Below are 14,767 nucleotides of genomic sequence, written 5' to 3' on the forward strand. Positions count from 1 at the left end.
AATGCTGTAAACAGTTTTTATGAGGATATTGAGGCTCAGGTTAGGGTGTGTAGAAGAGAGGGGGACTACTTCCCGGTGAAAGTAGGTCTGAGACAGAGACGTGTAATGTCACCATGGTTGTTTAACCCTTTCAGGGTCTGTGCTGTAGATCTACGGCTTTATGTTGAGGGTCCAACCCGTAGATCTACGCCAAAATTCTAGCGGTGTCAAATTTAGCACGAGAAGGCTGGTAGGCCTACATCTGAGAGAATGGGTCTGGGTGGTCAGTGTGCACTCTATAGAAGAAATCTGGACACCCGCATGGCATTGTGGGAACGCCGCCAAAGTAGCTTTGTTCATCGTGCCTGGCGGCAAGGAAGCTCTCACTCCCCACTCACTCTCCGGGCGAATTATGACTCTCCTCTTCACAACTTGCAGTTCTAAGACTCATGGAAGTGGAGCTGAAGAGGAATTCTTTGGTTTTGAACCATATGGTACCATTGTGCCTTCTGGTACAATGGTACCATATGGTACATTGGTGCCATGTCATACAATGGTATATGGTACAGTGTGCCATATGGTACATTGTACCATATGGTACATTATACCATATGGTACATTATACCATATGGTACATTATACCATATGGTACGTTGTACCATATAGTACATGGACCCTAATGCAAATAAGTCTGTCTGACTTTTTTGGCTTATCCTTGGTTCTCCAAACATATGCTGCTAAGTATGATATTCTATGTAACTTTATATGTGTATTCCTAAATAAACTTACTTACGATGCCACATGTGCTCGAGTAAGTTTATTCAGGTGTACAGAAATACAATTACATGGATTACTATACATAGCAGCATATGTGTAAAATGCTAGGATAGCCCAAAAAAGTCAGGGTGACCTATTTCTGTAGGGATCCTTGTATCTGTACCATGTGGTGTCCTGTACTGTATGGTACCCTGTACCATATGGTACCCTGTGCTATATGGTACCCTGTCCCATATTGTACCCTGTACCATATATTACCCTGCACAATATGGTACCTTGCACCATATGTTTTCCTGTACTGCATGGTACCCTATACCATATAGTACAATGTACCATGTGGTACCCTGTAACATATGATACCGTGTACCATATGGTCAATAGGTGTTGGTGGCACAGACACCAGCCAAGACTGAGTGAGTGGTGACGCAAGCTAGCTAGCTCAGCAGTTTCCAAGACAAAGTGCTTTGTCATCCACCTCAAGGAACATGTCAAGTTCTTGTACATTTGTAAATATATAATAGAACATTACTAATATACAACATTTTTGCATATTTTTGTTGTAAACAACTATTGTAAAGAAAATAATGATGAAAATATAAGTGTGTTTATTGTGGTGAATACAACAGCACCATATGGTACAATGAACCATATGGTATCATTGTACTGTATGGTACAATGTACCATATGGTACCATTTCACCATATGGTACCATAAGGTACCATTTCACCATATGGTACCATAAGGTACCATTTCACCATATGGTACCATAAGGTACCATTTCACCATATGGTACCATAAGGTACCATTGCACCATATGGTACCATAAGGTACCATTGCACCATATGGTACCATTGCACCATATGGCACCATTGCACCATATGGCACCATTGTATCATATGGTACCATTGTACCAAATGGTGCCATTGTACCATATGGTACCATTGTATCATGTGCCATTGTACCATATGGTACAATTGTACTATATGGTACCATTGAACCCTATGACACCATTGTACCATATGGTACTATATGGCACCGTTGTATTCAACACAACCGCACTAATATTTTCATCATTTTGTTTACAATAAACATAATATTTACACCACCCATTGCCCTTAGATATGACATCTACACTGCCTCCAGCTGCCTCCTCGCTGCAGCATTTACAGCTCATGCTTCACACTCATATAACAGTGTTGGTACTACTATACATACTCTCGTACATTCCCGTCTTTGCCTCCATGGATAACGTTCTTTTTCTCCACAGATACCTCAACGCACCACTCACCTTTTTCGTTCATGAATTCTCTTGTTAACCTCATCTGCTGACAAGTCAATTCCCAAATATCTGAAAACATTCATTTCATCCATAGTCCCTCCCTCCAATGTGATATCCAAGTTTTCTTTATGTAAATCGCCTCATAGCCTTATTCTTATCAATCTTCACTTTAAACTTTCTACCTTTACACACCCTCTCAAACTCGTCCACTAACCTTTGCAACTTTTCTTTAGAATCCCCCAAAAGCACAGTATCATCACCAAAGAGCAACTGTGTCAACTCCCATTTTGTATATGATTCTCCATAATTTAATCCCACCCCTCTCCCCATCTATAAATATGTTTTAAACAACCATAGTGACATCACACATCCATGTCTAAGACCTACTTTTCCTGGGAAGTAATCTCCTTCTCTCTTACACACCCTAACCTGAGCCTCACTATCCTCATAAAAATTCTTAACAGCATTTAGTAACTTACTAACTGTTCAATACACTTGCAACATCTGTTACATTGCTCCTCTATCTACTCTATCATATGCCTATTCTAAATCAATATTGCGACCCCTGAATGGGTCACAATGTATGTAATGTGTATTACCTGTTCATATAATTTTATATTGCTTATATTTGCGATATTAGCTAAACCGTAAAAATATTGCTTTATATTATTATTTGACTTAGTTATACGTATTATTAGGTAGGATGTAACATTTATATATTATTCAGTGCTCATAGTTCGAGTGTTAAATAGCTGACAGCCTTGCCTAACAAGTGTTTCGCTCGTTATGCTGCCGGCTTCTGTGTTACTGGGCAGCAGCAGCATGGAGAGTCACGTGATCGGGGGGGTGGTGTGATCACACCTCGCCTGTAATAGTCTGCCTGGGCTGCACTGCTATTGTTGGTTGGATGTGCTTCTAGCAAGAGGTCCCTCTACTCCTCTCCCTTGTGGGCCCTTGTTGGAAGATCGTCTCTGTCGCTTTCTTGTTGTTGGTTCTGTGGAACTCTGTTCACAGAACATAGTCTAGACTTAGTGATTTTCGACGTTGTACTGAAGTTGTGTGTCGCATAGACACTCTGAGAACCTTAGGTCCTGAGCTGTAGCTTCTGACCTAATTTGTACTGGTATCTGTGCACTGTCACAGTCAGGGATTTTCTAATACTGAACATAGATTCAGTAGTATGGGAGTTTTGTGACTTTTGTGGAGGATCTGCAGATGGTCCCTACTTAGTGTCGTTATATTATCTCCTTGTTCCTGATTCTATGTCGCTGTTGCTTGTTGTATTGCTGTTCGGCTTAACAGTCGTTTTATTGTTCAAGCAAGCTATTCTGATTGCCAGGTTAGTCAAGAAGTTAGTTTATGTGAGGACTTTTAGTCAGTCACTGGTTAAGTCTAGTCGAGTCTTGAGACATAGCGAACTACTTAGAACACTTACACACATACACACAAACTTATTTGTATGTATATGTATTATGTTATTAAATGCTAACAGTGTACCAGACGGTACTTAAAAGCTATAAAAATGTGATATGTGTTTTCAGCAAAATGCTACTGTACACGAGAGAAGTGTAGGAAGTTGTATCCTATATTATATTCAATTGATTAATTTAATTTACTTTGATAATATACGTCTAGACAATTTTGTTATAAATAAACTTATTAAATTTTAATTTCTTTAGTTAGTAGCCTACCAGTTGTAATCCTGAAGCACTATTGAATCGTACTGAATTCTAATGGATAATTGGACCAGGGTACTGACTACTTGTTACAAAACCCCAGTAACAGGCTGGATGCTAGAAGGGCAGTCCTTTCTAGTATTCACTGGAGATTTCTATTATTATTAGAAATTGCATTTTTTGTAACAATCCATAAATGCAATTAATGCTTCCCTACCTTTATCTAAATTCTGTTCACATATATGCTTCAATGTAAATGCCTGATCTACAATCCTCCTCTCTGTCTTACCTGGTATACTTGGTAAACTTATTCCCCTATAAATTTTACAACGTATTTTATCCCCCTTCCCTATAGATAAAGGAATTATGCACTCTCTCTCTGCCAATCCCTAGGTACCTCCCCCTCTTTCATACTCTTATTAAACAAAAATACCAACCCCTCCTTCACTATAACTCCCCCTGCTTTTAATATTTTTTTCATGGTACCATCAGTTCCAGCTGCTTTACCCTTTGCATTCTACATAATGCCTCGGGCACCTTCCCCACACTCGCTCCTGCTCTTCTTCACCCCTGCAAGATGTTATACCTCCCTGGCCAGTGCATGAAATTTCTGCGTTCCTTTCTTCATTGACATTTAAAAGTTCCTCAAAATATTCCTGCCATCTACCCAATACCTCCAGCTCCCCATCTACTAAATCTTTTACTCTGTTTTTAACTGACAAATCCATTCGTTCCCTAGGCTTTCTTAACTTGTTTATCTCACTCCAAATTTTTTTTTATTCTCGGCAAAATTTCGTGACAGTACCTCTCCCACTCTTTCATTTGCTCTCCTTTTATACTCTCTCACCACTCTCTTCACCTTTCTTTTACTCTCCATATACTCTGCCCTTCTTTTATCACTTCTGCTTTGTAAAAACTTCTCATAAGCTACCTTTTTCTCTTTTATCATGCCTTTTACCTCATCATTCCACCAATCACTCCTCTTTCCTCCTGCACCCAATCCTCTGAAGCCACAAACTTCTGCCCCACATTCTAATACTGCATATTTAAAACTATCCCATCCCTATTCACCCCCTCCCCTTCCCACTACCCATATTTGCACAAGCCCACCTTTCTGCCAAAAGTTGCTTATATCTCACCCTAACTTCCTCCTCCCTTAGTTGATAAACTTTCGCCTCTCTCTTACTGTTGCCATTTTCCTTTTGTCCCATCTACCTCTGGCTCTAACTGTATCCACAACTAGGTAATGATCCAATATATATCTGTTGCCCCTCTTTAAACATGTACATCTTGAAACCTACCCATCAACCTTTTATCAACCAGTGCATAATAATCAGACAACTACTTGCATTATGTGCTGTATCATATCTTGTATACTTATTTATCCTCTTTTTTAAAAAATATGTAGTTCTTATTACCAGTCTCTTTCTATACATAGTTCATTGAAATGCTCCCCATTTTCATTTACCCCTGGCACTCCAAATTTACCTACTACTCCCTCTACAACATTTTTACCCACTTGAGCATTGAGATCCCCAACCACAAGTGCTGTCTCACTTGGTTGAAAACTCCCCATTCACTCGCTCAACATTTCGCTAAATCTCTCTTCTCTCTCTCTCTCTCCTCTACACTTCTCTCTTTTCCAGGTGCATGAATGTTTACTGTAACCCACTTTTTACATCCAACCCTTATTTTACTCCACATAATCCTTGAATTTATGCATTTATATTCCTTCTTTTCCTGCCATAACTTATCCTTCATCATTATTTTTACTCCTTCCTTAGCTCAAAGTTTATTAGAAACCCCTAACCTAATCCCATTTATTTCTCACCGCAGAAACTCTTCTAACCCCTTCAGCTTTCATTCATAACATCCACCATCATCTCTTTTATTTTTATCATTCGCTCTAAATCCACACATTCAAACATCCTAGTTTGACAGTTTTCTTCTTTTTTTTCTAGTAGGCTATATGGGAAAAGGGGTTACTTGCCCATTGCTCCTGTCATTTTAGTTGACTTTTACAACACATATGGCTTATGGATGAAAGATTCTTATTCCACTTCCCCAAGAATATGAATGGAAAAGTAATAAGAACTAGAACTATTAAGATAAAATCAAACAAAACTCAGATGAGTATATGTACATAAATGTGTACATGCAAATGTAGTGTGACCTAAGTGTAATTAGAAGTAGTGAGATGTACCTGAAATCTTGCTTGTTTATGAGACAGAAAAAAGACACCAGTGATCCTACCATCATGTAAAAGAAATACAGGGTTTAATTTTACACTCACTTGGCAGTACAGTAGTACCTTTTTGAGCGCTTGCTGTCTACCAGCCTTCTTCCTACCATTATTATTATTATTGTTATCATTATTATTATTATTAATTATTACCATCAACATGCCTTGTTCACTGAGCTTAATCATTTCTTAAGCTGCCACGAAAGACAGAGAGAATGTAAACACAGAGATGAACACACCAACTAACCCTTTTACTGGGAACTTCTTTTGTACTTCTTCCCTTTTTCTCTTGTTTTTTCTCTTCCAAAAGCTGCTGCACTTTTATCTTGTATTGTAGGGTGCACAATAAAGTACAAATTTATAGACAACATATGTAGTTATGGAGATTTCTTGATGCTGAGATGCTTCACTTACCCCTTTACAATGAACTTCATTTGTACCTTTTTCATTTTCCTCGTCCAAGTGCTGCTGCACTTCTAACTCTATCTTGTACTATGGGGTGCACAATAACATATAAATTTGTACAGATATTTACAGTAGACCCCTGGATTTCATAGTCATCAGATTTCGTAATATTCGGAAATAGTAACTTTTTTTTTTGTCATATTGGCTTGGTGATCGTCATTGAAATTGGTAATAGTCATTCGTCCCGAACGTGTTCGCTCGGCCCGAGCAGCCCGACACACCATTTTCAGCCAGTGTGCCATTGTTTATCAGCCAGTGAGGATGATGCCACGAGTTCATACAATACATTTTGTATTATTCCATTCATTTTAGTGCTTGTAACTGCTAAATAAGCCACCATGGACCCAAAGAAAGCTAGTGCCAGTGCTTTGGTAAAAGAGGGTGAGAAACACTATAGAATGCAAGAAAGACATTGCAAAATATGAAAGTGGAGTACATGTCACAGAGCTGGCCAGGTTGTATAACAAACCCCATACAACCATGACTTCTATTATGGCCAAGAAAAAGGAAATCAAGGAAGCTGTTGTGGCGAAAGGTGCAAATATGCTTACAAAACAGAAACCGCAAATACTGAAAGGTGTGGATACTTTGTTGTTGGTGTGGATCAACGAGAAACAATTATCAGGAGAGAGTGTTATGCAGTCGATAATTTGTAAAAAGGCAAGGCAGTTGCATGACGATCTCGTAAAGAAAATGCCTGCAACTAGTGCTGATGTTAGTGAATTTAAGGCCAGCTAAATACGGTTTGAGAGATTTAAGGAGTGTAGTGGCATATATTGTAGTAAGGCATGGCAAGGCTGCAAGTTCTGACAAAAATGCAGCTGAAAAATATGTTCAGGAATTCAAGGGGTACATAGAGGGTGAACAATTCAAACCCCAACAAGTGTTCAGTTGTGACAAAACAGGCCTCTTTTGGAAGAAAATACCAAAGAGGACCTACATTACTCAGGAAGAAAAGGCACTGCCAGGACACAATACTAAGAAAGACAGGGTAACTCTCATGTTTTGTAGTAATGCTAGTGGGGATTTCAAAGTGAAGCCTTTACTGGTGTATCACTCTGAAAATCCCAGAGTGTTCAAGAAAAACGGTGTCGCCAAGAGAAAGTCGTGTGTGATGTGGAAGGCAAACAGTAAGGCATGGGTCACGAGGGGCATTTTACTTGATTGGTTCAATGAAGTGTTTGGCCCCAGTGTGAAGAAATACCTCCTGGAAAATAAATTGGAACTCAAGTGCCTCCAGGTAATGGACAGTGCTCCTGTTCATCCTCCAGACTTGGAGGAGCAAATGGTGAAGGAGTTTCATTTCATCAAAGTGAAGTTCTTCCCCACTTAATACCACTCCTCTCCAGCCCCTGGACCAGCAGCTCATTTCAAACTTCAAAAAACTGGACACCAAAGCAATGTTTCAAAAGTGCTTTGAAGTGACCTCAGACACTGAATTGACCCTAAGAGAGTTCTGGAAAGATCACTTCAGTATCCTCCATTGCATAAGCCTTATAGGTAAGGCTTGGGAGGGAGTGACTTCCAGGACTTTGAATTCTGCTTGGAGAAAATTGTGGCCAGAATGTGTCCAAGAGAGGGATTTTGAAGGGTTTGGGGCTGACCCTGAGGAGCCTATGCCAGTTGTGGAAAGTATTGTGGAATTGGGGAATTCCATGGGGTTGGATGTGAGTTTGGAGGATGTGGAAAAGTTGGTGGAGGACCACGATGAAGAGCTAACCACTACAGAGCTGCAAGACCTTTGTCTGCAACAGCAACAGACCACAGCTCAGGAAATTGCTTCAGAGGAGGAGGAGGAAGAGAGTTGGTGAAACGTGCCTTCTTCAAAGATTAAGGACATTTGTGCAAAGTGGACTGAGGTGCAAACATTTATGGATGAACTTCACCCTGACAAAGCTGTTGCAGGCCGTGTTGGCAACATGTACAATGACAGTGTTGTGTCCCATTATAGGGAAGTTTTAAAAAAACGCCAGATGCAGGCCTCTCTGGAACACTTTTTTGAGCGACACGGGTCCAGTGACTCTCAAGCTGGTCCTAGTGGCATTAAAAAACAAAGAAGGGAAGTAACCCCAGAAATGGACTTAGTACTTGAAGTCATTATGGAAGGGGATTCCCCTTCCAAACACTAGTACACCTCCATACTCTTCCCTTTTCCCATCTCATCACTCATCAACAAATCTTCAATAAATTTCACTGTCAGCAGTGAAGTGACTCTTGTCATACACTGTACTTCAAGGAGTTTCGTATATACTCCACCATGTCTAAAACATTGCTGGGACCTATAAATTTTTTGTATATATTTCTAGACAAAAGTATGTGACCAAGGCAGGTGAAAATGTTCACCTGTCAGTGTGTTTGCAACTGAGTACTATTTCAGTACCTTACATTAGTGTCAGAACAAAAATTGGCTATGAATTCACAAGAACTACTATAAACTGTAATTCTTTCAACAAACCGGCCATATCCCACTGAGGCAGGGTGGCCCAAGTTTATAGGCGATTAAATTGCTTCCAGCATTTTAGTCACCTCTATAAACTGTAATTTTTTTTTTATTATTATCACACTGACCGATTCCCACCAAGGCAGGGTGGCCCGAAAAAGAAAAACTTTCACCATCATTCACTCCATCACTGTCTTGCCAGAAGGGTGCTTTACACTACAGTTTTTAAACTGCAACATTAACACCCCTCCTTCAGAGTGCAGGCACTGTACTTCCCATCTCCAGGACTCAAGTCCGGCCTGCCGGTTTCCCTGAATCCCTTCATAAATGTTACTTTGCTCACACTCCAACAGCACGTCAAGTATTAAAAACCATTTGTCTCCATTCACTCCTATCAAACACACTCACGCATGCCTGCTGGAAGTCCAAGCCCCTCACACACAAAACCTCCTTTACCCCCTCCCTCCAACCTTTCCTAGGCCGACCCCTACCCCGCCTTCCTTCCACTACAGACTTGATACACTCTTGAAGTCATTCTGTTTCGCTCCATTCTCTCTACATGTCCGAACCACCTCAACAACCCTTCCTCAGCCCTCTGGACAACAGTTTTGGTAATCCCGCACCTCCTCCTAACTTCCAAACTACGAATTCTCTGCATTATATTCACACCACACATTGCCCTCAGACATGACATCTCCACTGCCTCCAGCCTTCTCCTCGCTGCAACATTCATCACCCACGCTTCACACCCATATAAGAGCGTTGGTAAAACTATACTCTCATACATTCCCCTCTTTGCCTCCAAGGACAAAGTTCTTTGTCTCCACAGACTCCTAAGTGCACCACTCACTCTTTTTCCCGCATCAATTCTATAATTCACCTCGTCTTTCATAGACCCATCCGCTGACACGTCCACTCCCAAATATCTGAATACGTTCACCTCCTCCATACTCTCTCCCTCCAATCTGATATCCAATCTTTCATCACCTAATCTTTTTGTTATCCTCATAACCTTACTCTTTCCTGTATTCACCTTTAATTTTCTTCTTTTGCACACCCTACCAAATTCATCCACCAATCTCTGCAACTTCTCTTCAGAATCTCCCAAGAGCACAGTGTCATCAGCGAAGAGCAGCTGTGACAACTCCCACTTTGTGTGTGATTCTTTATCTTTTAACTCCACGCCTCTTGCCAAGACCCTCGCATTTACTTCTCTTACAACCCCATCTATAAATATATTAAACAACCATGGTGACATCACACATCCTTGTCTAAGGCCTACTTTTACTGGGAAAAAATTTCCCTCTTTCCTACATACTCTAACTTGAGCCTCACTATCCTCATAAAAACTCTTCACTGCTTTCAGTAACCTACCTCCTACACCATACACTTGCAACATCTGCCACATTGCCCCCCTATCCACCCTGTCATACGCCTTTTCCAAATCCATAAATGCCACAAAGACCTCTTTAGCCTTATCTAAATACTGTTCACTTATATGTTTCACTGTAAACACCTGGTCCACACACCCCCTAACTTTCCTAAAGCCTCCTTGTTCATCTGCTATCCTATTCTCCGTCTTACTCTTAACCCTTTGAGGGTTTTGGTCGTACTAGTACGTCTTACGCGTAGGGGTTTTTGACGTACTAGTACGCATAAATTCTAGCGGCCTCAAATCTCACAGGAAAAGGCTGATAAGCCTAGATGTGAGAGAATGGGTCTGTGTGGTGGGTGTGCGCAGTAGGAAAAAAATCTGGGACCCAGTGGTGCATTGTGGGAATGCCATCATAGTACACAATTTCCACCGTGCCCTGTGGTAAGAAGTTCCTCACTCCTCGGCGAATTGGGACACTTTTGTTCCCCAGTGACAGTTCTAATACAGATGGAAGTGACAGTGAAGATGAGTTTCAAGGTTCTGGTGAGGTTTTGACCGAAACTAATGACCATAATATGGGTAATAGTGAGGAAAACCCAGACAACCCACAGCCTTCCACCTCTGGTGCTGGGCCATCTTGTTCACGTTCAGTTGTACCAGAATCAAAGAGGAAACTCCTATTTTCCAAAATCCCAGACTCAGATGTGAGCATTGGTGATGATAGTGATAGTGATTATGAACTACAAGCTCTTCAAACTTGTTCCAAGAATGGAGGAGGAGGAGGAGGCAGAGGAGGAGGAGGCAGAGGAGGAGGAGGCAAGAGGAGGAGGAGGCAAGAGGAGGAGGAGGCAAGAGGAGGAGGAGGCAAGAGGAGGAGGAGGCAAGAGGAGGAGGAGGCAAGAGGAGGAGGAGGCAGAGGAGGAGGAGGCAGAGGAGGAGGAGGAGGAGGAAGAAGAAGAAGAGGAGGAAGAAGAGGAGGAGGAGGAGGAAGAAGAAGAATACGTAATGATAACAATAATACATAATAATAATAATACATAATAATAATAATACATAATAATAATAATACATAATAATAATAATACATAATAATAATAATACATAATAATACATAATAATAATAGGTAATAATAATAATAATAATATGTAATAATAAATGTTCACCCATGACAGTAACAAGATAAGGGGAGATAACATCTGATAAGTGCTGACGTTTGATGAGGGTAAATGAGGGTAGAGCTGATGCCAAAAGATGAGATAAACATCTCCCTCCCTTTGTTTTTGCTGGTATACTAACATTTCTGTCTGTCTATTTGCCTGTCTGTCAAGCTTCCTGTCTATCCGTCTAGCTCTCTGTCTCAGAGAGCCACAAGACTGTGTCATCACTTTTACTCACATCTTCAAGCAGAGTATAGCACTTTGTCTGGGTTTCTTGGGTTATCCTAGGTAATTTATACTATGTATACTTGTATTTATGTGTACCTGTGAGACAGAGATAAAAAGACAGATAGAATGAGGGAGAAAGATAATTAGATAGAATGGAGGAAGGGAAGCAGCATCCGACCCCATTGTTTTGACAGGCGGGAGGGGGGAGTGAGTAATGAGACAATATGTCATTTTGACAGCTGCCGACTCCTGGTAATTTACACTATGGAGGAGGAGGAGAAGGAGAAGGAGGAAGAGTAGGGGGAAGAGGAAGAAGAGGAGGAGGAGGAAGAGGAGGAGGAGGAAGAGGAAGAGTAGGAGGAAGAGGAATAAGAGGAAGAGAAGGAGGAAGAGGAATAGTAGGAGGAAGATTAGGGGGAAGAGGAAGAAGAGGAGGAGGAGGAGGAAGAGTAGGAGGAAGAGGAAGAAGAGGAGGAAGAGGAGGAGGAGGAAGAGGAAGAGTAGGAGGAAGAGGAAGAGGAAGAGTATGAGGAAGAGTAGGGGGAAGAGGAGGAAGAGTAGGGGGAAGAGGAGGAAGAGGAAGAAGAGGAGGAGGAGGGTGGAACACTAGTATACTGGTACTGGTACACTAACATTTCTGTCTGTCTATTTGTCTGTCTGTCAAGCTCCCTGTCTATCTGTCTATCTGTCTAGCTCTCTGTCTCAGAGAGCCACAAGACTGTGTCATCACTTTTACTCACATCTTCAAGCAGAGTATAGCACTTTGTCTGGATTTCTTGGGTTATCCTAGGTAATTTATACTATGTATACTTGTATTTATGTGTACCTGTGAGACAGAGATAGACAGACAGATAGAAAGAGAGAGACAGATTGAAAGAGATAGAATGAGGGAGAAAGATAAAACACCATTGTGTATGACACCATTTCAGAGTTCCACAAGCTGCAGAACTAATAGGAATATGTTCAGTGACTGTATATTGGTATATATATTATAGAACAATAATAATAAACAATGTTTTGTATTGTTTGTTTTTGTAAACAAGTTTTGTAAACAATATATTGATAATTATGTTTGTGTGCTTATTGTGTTGTATACAACGAGTGTATATATGTACATTGCACCTTACTTTGGTCTCATAGGCCACATAAGTTATGTGAAAAAATAAAATAGTGAAAAAAACAACAAACCTTCAAATACAAGTAAACTAAAGTTTACCGGGTGAGCGGCAGTCGCCGCTGTTGCCATACGCGGCTCATTTTCTGCAAACTTCATGCATCCATATCTCGGTAAGTATTGATGGTAAATTTTTTTTGTTTATCCTATAATGTTTAGAAAAAAAAACTATTTTTTCATAAGAAAAAATAATTTTTTTTTTTTTGAAATTTGGCCGACCCTGAGAACGAGTTTCGGAGAGGGCCTGTCGACCCTCAAAGGGTTAATTCTTTCAATTATAACTCTACCATACACTTTACCAGGTATACTCAACAGACTTATCCCCCTATAATTTTTGCACTCTCTTTTATCCCCTTTAATTATCCCCTGTAATTATCAAAACATAAAAGTTATATAAAATAAAAACGAGATAAGGTATATCGGCAACACTTCTGCAAGCGACAGAACTCCCTGTTGCTGTCAGATGAGCATCCAGCACCAACTTCGTGGCCTTACATCCCGGCAAATACTGATCCTAAAAAATTAATTTTGTCTTATTACATAGAAAATTGACCTCTTTAATTAAATAAAACTTTTTTTTTCTAAATATTCAGAGTGCTGGCAGTAAAAACATTAAGCTACATTTGGACAGTTTAAGGGTTAATAGAGGAAAATCCATTGTCTTGCAGTTTGCTGGATGTCCTGCCAGATCATATGAATGCTGAGATTGTGGCTGGAACCATTAGTTCTAAACAAGAGGCATTAGACTACCTCACCTGGACTTACTTCTTCAGGAGACTCGTTCAGGTAAGATATGTATTAATAGTTGAAAAATTTAAAAGTGAATATAGGAAAGAGTAAGGTGAGGAGGAGGATAAAAACATTAGGTAACCGAAAATTGGGCATCAGATTGGAGGGAGAGAGTACAGAGGATGTGAATGTGTTCAGCTAGTTGGGAATGGACGTGTCAGCAGATGGGTCTATGAAGGATGAAGTGAATCATAGAATTGATGAGGGAGAAAAGGTGAGTGGTGCACTAAGGAATCTGTCGAGACAAAAAACTTGATCCATAAAAGAAGAGAGAGGAATGTATGAGAGTAAAGTTATACCAATGCTCTTGTATGGGTGTGAAGCATGGGTTGTGAATGTTGCAACAAGGAGAAGGCTGGAGGCAGTGGAGATGTCATGTCTGAGGGCAATGTGTGGTGTGAATATAATGCAGAGTATATGTATTTTGGAGATTAGGAGGAGGTGTGGGATTACCAAAACCATTATCCAGAGAGCTGAGGAAGAGTTATTGAGATGGTTAGACACGTAGAGAGGATGGAACGAAATAGAATGATTTCGAAAGTGTATAAATCTGTAGTGGAGGGAAGGTGGGGTAGGGGTCGGCCTAGGAAAGGTTAGAGGGAGGGGGTAAAGGAGGTTTTGTGTGTGAGGGGTTTGGACTTCCAGCAAGCGTGTGTGAGCATGTTAGATAGCGAATAGAGACAAATTGTTTTTAGGACTTGATGTGCTGTTGGAGTGTAAGCAAGGTAACATTTATGAAGGGATTCAGGGAGACCAGCAGACTGGACTTGAGTCCTGGAGATGGGAAATACAGTGTCTGCACTTTGAAAAAGAGATGTTAACCCTTTGGCTGTTTACGTCGTATATATGTCTTACGTGCCACTGTTTCTGACGTACAGTGGACCCTCAGCTAACGATGGCATCAGCTAACGTTAAATCCAGCTAACGATACATTTTAACACAAAAAATTTGCCTCGGCTAACGCTAAAAAACTCACCCAACGCGATCCGTTCGGACTGAGCACGCCTCAGTTGTCCCATGGGTGCCAGTGTTTACAAGCCAGCCAGTGCAGTCGCAACCACGCATACATTCGGAACATTTCGTATTATCACAGCGTGTTTAGTGATTGTACCTGCAAAATAAGTCACCATGGGCCCCAAGAAAGCTTTTAGTGCCAACCGTGTGGTACAAAAGGTGAAAATTACT

General features: G+C 40.7%; 1 long non-coding RNA gene across 1 annotated transcript in view; it reads left to right on the forward strand.

Moving 5' to 3' along the window:
• The window catches only part of LOC138852148 (uncharacterized), a 29,097-nt gene extending 15,499 nt beyond the window's left edge, over window positions 1–13,598 (forward strand). Inside the window, exon 3 of the long non-coding RNA XR_011391584.1 lies at window positions 13,462–13,598. This is a non-coding gene — a long non-coding RNA (uncharacterized lncRNA). The remainder of the gene's footprint in view (window positions 1–13,461) is intronic.
• The last annotated feature ends 1,169 nt before the right edge of the window (window positions 13,599–14,767 follow it).

Source organism: Cherax quadricarinatus, unplaced genomic scaffold (assembly GCF_038502225.1).
Source record: "Cherax quadricarinatus isolate ZL_2023a unplaced genomic scaffold, ASM3850222v1 Contig4455, whole genome shotgun sequence".
Lineage (NCBI taxonomy): Eukaryota > Metazoa > Arthropoda > Malacostraca > Decapoda > Parastacidae > Cherax > Cherax quadricarinatus.